We start from the raw sequence: 7,894 nt of genomic DNA on the forward strand, positions 1-7,894 counted from the left end.
TGGTTCCAGGTCTTGTCCTTCAGGGGCTCAGTAAGAAGACTTCCTGGTATATTTGTGAGAGACACACAGTCGAAAGAGACACGGATAGATAGATAGAAAGGTCAGGACTGGGAGGAAGGTGGGCAGACATCTAGGAGGATAATACAATGAAGAAGAGGACGATGGATTAGCTTCCAGCTGAAAGGAGTTAGGGCTGGGGAAAGTGGTGCACAAATTACGAGATCCAAGGAGAAAGTTGGAACTGGGGGCACCCAGCAGGGTCCAGGACAGAGGCTGCTGAGTAGTCAGCACACATGTAGGGGTGTGAGGACATGGTGTGACTAGGACAGACTGTGTGTACCAGTACAAGGGTGACACAGGACACAGGTGTTGCTGGAGGACCACAGCTGGTGATTTTTCATGTCAGGACAGCCTGGTCAGCTAGTGTTCAGTACCCAGAAGGCAACACCTGGGTCTTTACATAATCTTTAAAGCCCTCAAACTAAGTCTGTGGGCCTCAAAGACAAATAAAGATGCTTCCTCCTCCTAATAATTTTTGGTTGTGGACAGTTGGCAATATAACACCCCAACCCAACCCCATGCTGGCAGAGAAAGGCCTGTTCTTCCTGGATTTGAGCTTAGAATAGCATACCCAGCTCTGTGAGGTCCACCAAGGCAACTTACTAGTAGAAACTGATTGTGTAGACTCAACATGTATGGATTTGGCAGTGAGTCTCACTGCAGAATTATGTCTAACCAGAAAGTTACAAAAGGCCTTGATGTCCATCATCGGGGGATTGATTCCACAGAGAAAATTCTCACGTGAAAACAGATGATTTTGCAGACTGTGAGCCACTAGGCTGTGACAAGTGCAGTCAGGGTGGCCTTTCCCAAACTGCAACCCAACTCTCTTGCTCCCATGCTCAGACCCTGCCCACAGCTGCCCACAGCTGCCCACAGCTACCCACCACTGCCCACTGCCCTTCTGTCCTTGCCAGAGACCAGGGCTGCCCTTCCCTGGCTCATTTTCCATTTGAATTTCTCACCAATCCCTGTTCCTTGGGCCAGTGTTGCTCTTTCTGATTTTCTTCCTGGCAGGCACAGCTTTTAAGGAGGACTCCACAGCTCTCTCCAGTCTACACTGCCTGCTTTATCCCCCCTGTGTGTGACTCTGCACTGACACTGCTGCATCCTATGACTGAGTTGGTGTTCCATGGGGATATCTGAGGATCAGAGGCCCTTGTGGTTCTGGATGTGCTCCTATGAGCAGAGGACATTTGCTGGGATCAAGGAAGCATTTAGGCGAGGAACCTGTCCCCCTGGTAAGAGGGAAGGCAGTCCACCCGTCCACCAACACCAAACCTGCTGAGGCTGAGAGGGTGTGCATTTCTCTTGCTACCAGATAGCAGCAGTGTACCTACACTTTGTGATGTGAATGAATGCTGAGGGACTGAAGGAGGGTTGGGGGCAGGATGGAAGGCATAGATACCCACAGGAACCCTAGCACCATCTTCTCACCAAGCTCACAGGAGTCCCATGCACTGAGGGCCTCCCCTCCCACAGCTTACACTACACCTCTGGTGTCTCTAACCCTGAGAACTGCTTAACTCCTTTTATAGAGGCAATTTATTGTCCTGGAGCAGCAGAGGCCTCCACGAGACCCTGCTGTGGCCACCCTAACAACAGGCACAGGATCACAATGCTTGGCACTTTGAGAGACCAACCCTGTTCAGCTTGGTAGCCAGTGACATAAGATAGCAGCCTTCTGGGACTCATGTCAGCTGGTCCTCCAGCCCAGACACACAGACACAAAAATCTCTGTTGATCTCACCTTGTTAGTCCAGGCACTGTGGCTTGGCTGACAGAGAAAGTCTCGCTCTACTCTGAGCACCAATGGCTGCGTCAGAAGAGATGTTTGTCCTCCTTAGTGGTTCTGGTGTGGCTGTTTCCAGGTTAACTCTCCTTGTAGCCCTAGCATCTCTGCATCCTATGTGAGCAAGTTGCACATTTGACCTTGGGTGCCTTGTTCTCACCACCACCAGAGGCCGAGCTCCTGCATCAGTATCAACGCTGGATTCTGAGATGATTTTCCCCAGATGCTGCTCCCAGGGTGTGCAGGGATCAGGTAAGAAGACATCATGCCTTCAGAGTGGCCCCAAGTCTCTTCATTGCCATGCCTTTCTGTAGAGGCCCTGGGACCCTGGGCTCATTGTTTGATCTCTGGCAGTTTCTGTCCAGGGCTTAGCACCAGGAGTTATGCATACAGGTTTGGTTCTCTGATGACTCAGCAAGTTCAAAAGTAGCTTCTGATATTTTTTTAAAAAATTTTTTTTTCAAGACAGGGTTTCTCTGTATAGCCCTAGGTGTCTTGGAACTCACTATGTGGACCAGGCTGGCTTCAAACTCAGAAATCTGCCTGCTTCTACCTCCCAAGTGTTGGAATTAAAAGCTTGTGCCACCACTTCCAGGCTCCAAAGTAGGTTCTTGCTGTATAGCCCTGACTTGCTGTTCAATGGGCAATGGAATTATCTAATAGCACAGCTCCCTCTCCTGGCCAAGGCATAGCAGCTTGAATGATAACCATACTGTAAAGTAGTGAGTCTGACCTGAACTCCACAGGCCATGACAGATAACCTGCCTGAGCCGGGTCCTCAAATGAGAGTGTTTACTTGGGGTGCTTTGGCCAAGATTGCTCTTTTAGGTGTTTGCAAGAAAGATGCCTTCAGGAGATTCAATTGGCCATGAGGAGACTAAGGTACATTGTTCCCAAGGAAGCAGAATGTATCTGTATGCTAGCCATGTGTCTGTCTGCCTGCCTGCCTGTTTGTCTGTATGTAGGTCTGTCTGTCTGCGTGCCTGTCTGTTTGTCTGTTTTCCTGTATGCCTCTACTTCTCTCTCTCTCTCTCTCTCTCTCTCTCTCTCTCTCTCTCTCTCTCTCTCTCTCTCTCTGCGTGTGTGTGTGTGTGTGTGTGTGTGTGTGTGTGTGTGTGTGTGTGTAATGCTAGTACTTTCAGCCAGGTATTCTCTTGTTTTGACAACACAGAGCATCATGGTGGAGCAAATGAATCTGTCTATCCTTCAGCTCAGGACAACCTAGCTTGTGGTCCCACTCCCCAGTCAGAGTCTACGGCTTGTGATGGCTACGTGTTGGAGGAGCCCAGGGAAAGAGTAATGACACTTATCTCCCACTGCAAGGCCTCATAGCATGCTCGAAGATGCCATCTGCCATGGGGAGTGAGATTGATAAGGCCTATGTAGTGGAAACCAGTCCAGGATAGCACTCTGGCTTTTTGGCATGGGTCAGGGAAGGATTTCAGATGAATGGAGTCACAAGGGACAGGGATAACTCCCCCTTGGTCATTGGGTGCAAGATGAAGTTCTTAATAGGCTCAGGAAGCTTCCCATTTCTCTTGAACTATGCTGTAATGCAATGGGTGCCTGTGGCACGCCCTTGCTCTCCTGTGTAATCCATGTGTTGCTGTGCCTCAGGGCATCTTAGTTTCATCATCAGTCCCACAGCAGGGTTCCTGCGCCCCCCCCCCCCTAGTATCTTTCTTGGGGGAACCTATGTATGCTTTACCTCTGCTGAAGGCCGTGGTTGGAATATCCCTTAAGTGATGGGGGATCCTGGTCACAGGACAACAAGGTTTTGTTTGTTTGTTTGCTCACTTGCTTGTTTGTTTGGTTTTATTTTTGTTTCTTAAGACGTGGTTTCTCCATGTAACCATGACTGTCCTGAAACTCACTCTGTACACTAGGCTGGCCTTGAACTCAGGGATCCTCCTGACTCTGCCTCCTAAATGATGGGACTAAAGGTGTATGCTACCACTGCCTGGCACAGGAGAGCAGTTTTAACTACAATTCTAGATTTGAATTAGACCTATCTTGTGGGAGGTCAGGAAAATGGATTGAAAAATCCATATATTCAGCTTTTCTTTTCTTTAAGCCCTCCACTGGGAATGCTGTGCTTCCCACGGGTTCTCTTTCATACTTCCCATCTCCCCTGCAGCCTCTCAGTCCTCGGGAAATCTATTTCCCCTTTACAGGAGACATGCTCCTGACTAGTCACTATGTTAGCCCTTCCTCACTCACAGAAACATTCCACTGTAGTAGTGCATGAGAGGGACTCTTGACTAGATTTAGTTCATCTCTCATTTTTCTTCTGAGAGCTCAGAGAGGTAACTCGGGCTGTGGGCAGCTAGACTGAGCAAATACAGAATTTTAAACAAATTACTCAGCTCTGTGACTTTGCCTGGGAAGATATAGTGTTACTTCTAGGACAAACTGGGACCCCATTTGAGGGAAAAGTGGGTGCAGAGGAAACATTTAAGACTGATATTGTAGGCTTAGGCCACAAGGGAGCCCAGATTCCCCCATACTCATATTATCATTAAAAACTGGCTGACATTTCTTTTATCTGAGTTACAGTATTTATTTGAGTTTCAACAGATGAAGGCTCCTGCACAGGCAGGCTAAGGCTAACAAGGTAAAATTCAGGGGGTGGGGGTAGAAATTCACCAAGGTTATTGGGGTACTCATATCTAGTCACATCAGGGAGAACAAATAGACTTCTCCTATTCTCACATTTGTTAATGGAAGGCAAGACACGGGAGACTTCTGTGTCGTCAATAATGGGAGGACTGACTAGTCCAACCAGTCTTTCCTTTCCCTGTGGTCATTCAAGATGGGAAGATAAGGAGAAAACTCCAGAGGATGAAGGACAAAGGCAAGGACGACACAGAAGGCATTCTGATATATGTTCCTTTTGTCTCCCAGAGGAACAAGAAGGCCACTCTAGCTAGCCTCTATTGGTTAGAAAGAATCCCTGATGTTTTTTTGCACTCAAGCCTGGTCTAAAGTTAAGACTAAAGGGTTTTAAAAATGGTGTCTAGTAGGAGATATCTATTAGTGTATGATATTATCCTAAAACTTAAGTCTTTTTGTAAAAGGGAGAAGAATTAAGTTTCAGGTTGTCTGCTTCAGCTTACATGCCTGCTTAAGGTTTTCAAACAGTTGGGTACTCCAAATCCAGCAAGGGGAGATCTCAGCTTAGATACTGGTAAAGGCAGATACTTCTGTTAGCTTGATTTTGCTTAGTCACGAATTCAAACTGCCGTGCATCCACAAGGACCTTAGGAAGTTAGAAAATAGAGGGTGGGGCTGGAGAGATGGCTCAGCGGTTAAGAGCACCTATTGCTCTTCCAGAGGTTCTGAGTTCAATTCCCAGCAACCATACCGTGGCTCACAACCATCTTTAATGAGATCTGATGCCCTCTTCTGGTGTGTCTGAAGACAGCTACAGTGTACTTACATAATAAATAAATAAAGAAATAAATAAATAAATCTTTTTTTAAAAAATGAAGAAAAGAAAATAGAGGGCGATACTTCAAAATCAACTGTTCTGTCTCAGATAACATTCTGAAGAAGAAAATGCTTCTGTGTCCTGTCAGTCCCCCATTCCCAACAGCTATGACTCATTTGGACAAGTCTATCAGGTGATTAGGAAGGACAGATGTCTAGAGCCTAGCCTGCACTCATCCAACTCAACATACAGTCTCTGCCCAGTGTACAGACCTTTGTAACTTCTTTCTTCTCGGAGCATTCCAAACAATAAGCATTTTCTATCTTCAGTTTTATAAAGAGAAACATGCCTTTTTTTTTGTAAATAGGTTATCTTGGTAAATTGCTAGGCACTGTTTGAGCTTGCTGACAGGGGAGCTTTGAAGACAGGATTTGACCCTCCCACCTCAGACCCCAGCATGGGGGGGGGGGTCACAAAGTTTCTCCAAAGTCCCTTTCCCCAGTCAGGCATACCTACTGAGTCTGTGACAGAAAAAAACAAAACAAAACAAAACAAACCAACAAAACCCAACCAAACAGCTCAAGAGCCAAAACACCATGTCCTTTAGAACAGCTGAATGGTAAACTCTTTACAAGAGGACACTGACAGAAGGATTCTTGGAGTGGGTACAGCTAATGACGTGCTCATCCGCACACATGACACAGAGGCCTTCTTCCTGAGTGAAACTATCTTAACCAGTAACTCCAGTAAGAACATTTTAACAGGGCTTTCCCAGTCCATTCCTGGCGATGTTGTAAGCATCAATTTGATGAAGCTCCACTGCTGCCCCTCTGTACGAGCTACTTATGTTCACTCAAACCCAACAGTATGGTATGGCAGATGGGAAACTACAAAATACAGGGCAAAAACACTTGGAGTCAGAGCAAGGGGATCAGACTGCAATTCACTACAGAGGCCAGAAGAGGGCACCATATTGCCTGGAAGTGGAGTTAGGGATTGATGTGAGCCTCTATGTAGCTTGGAATTGAACCTGGGTCCTCTAGAAGAGCAGCTAGTGCTTTTAAGCCCTGAGCCACCTCCCCAGCCACCCTACTTTTGTTTTTGGGGGGGGGACAAAAACAGTGTAAAAATGATATTCAGATTAAATCACAACAAGATGAGAAAACAGGACCAAAAAAAAAAAAAAAAAAAAAAAAAAAAAAAAAAAAAAAAAAAAGCAAAAAGTAATCCCCCTGTCTTTGATAAGGAGTAGAGGGAGTAAAGGAGTCAAAGGTTCTTTTTCATCAGGCATAAGAGGATTATTTGATACATTTCAGAGTGGGACTGGAGCGAGAGAAAAACAAATAAATAAATGTCCTGCTCAACTGCAAAGTCCTTGCTCTCAGCCATTACAGCGTTAATGTGCATTTCGGTCTCAAGATGAGGTCTCTTCTCAGCCCTTTCTTGTTTGTATGCTGTACTCCCTCACTTCAAGGTCATTTTGATAGCATGTCAAGGATCTTACTAAAACATTTGACTTTTTTCTAACATTTGAGTTCTGTGAGAAACCATGCATGCATCCAGGCATGCAAGGGCAGAAGGAAGAGAAAGTATGCTTTTTTAATCAGATAGGGTTTCTTTACAAAGGTTAAGGTGGTTGGGTGTTTTTCCAAAATGAAAAACAAACCCCTAAAGCCATTTACAGCTTCAAGTAGGCAGTTATCAACCTTCTGTAACTTCAGTTCCAGAGTAACTGATGCCCTCTTCTGGCCTCCATTGGTAGCAGGCATACATATGGTGCCTTAGCAGACATGCAAGCAAAGCACCCATACACATAAAAATAAATGAATCTTCAAGAAATGTGTGTAATCAGGGTTTATTTAAAAAAATTTCAGTTCAGGCTTTCTGTAAGTATTACACAGTATGAGACTGACATAGTTGAATGCTTGGTATTCAATAACCATACTTGGAGGCCTATATTAATATAGTCAGTGGGATTCAAAGGGACAGTAGTGTTTCTTTTAGAGTCCACAGAACTTCCTCAGACATCAGGCTTAATCATATGGAATGATAGTTCAGCAATTCTCACAGTGACTTCTTATTAAATAAAAATGCTTCCCTGATATAGCGCATTATGACCTGGTCTTAATTCAGCACTGCAGTACTTATATATGGCCAGGAAAGACAGACCCATTATTGTTTTAAACTAAAATTTAAAGGAAAATAATAAATTTCTTCTCTTCATTTCTAGAAGCCATCTGGGAGAGGCCTCACATGGTGATTTGTAACAGTCAGGGTTCTCTAGTGTCACAGAATTTATGGATAGTCTCTATATAGTAAGGGAGTTTGTTATGATAACTTAGTCTATAGGCCAACTCCCCAACAATGGGCAGCTGTGAATGGGAAGTCCAAGAACCGAGTAGTTGCTCAGACCCATGAGGCTAGTTGTTTGAGCTGGCCTTCTGTAGAAGTAGATTCCAACAGATGTGCTGGCAAGTAAGTGTAAGCAGGTGAAGAAGATTGAATCTTCCTTCTTCTAATGTTCTTACATAGGTCTCCAGCAGAAGGTATGGCCCAGATTAAAGGTGTGTACCACCACATCTGGATCTGGAACTAGCTTTGTCCCAGATGGC

Source organism: Apodemus sylvaticus, chromosome X, assembly GCF_947179515.1.
Source record: "Apodemus sylvaticus chromosome X, mApoSyl1.1, whole genome shotgun sequence".
Taxonomy (NCBI): domain Eukaryota; kingdom Metazoa; phylum Chordata; class Mammalia; order Rodentia; family Muridae; genus Apodemus; species Apodemus sylvaticus.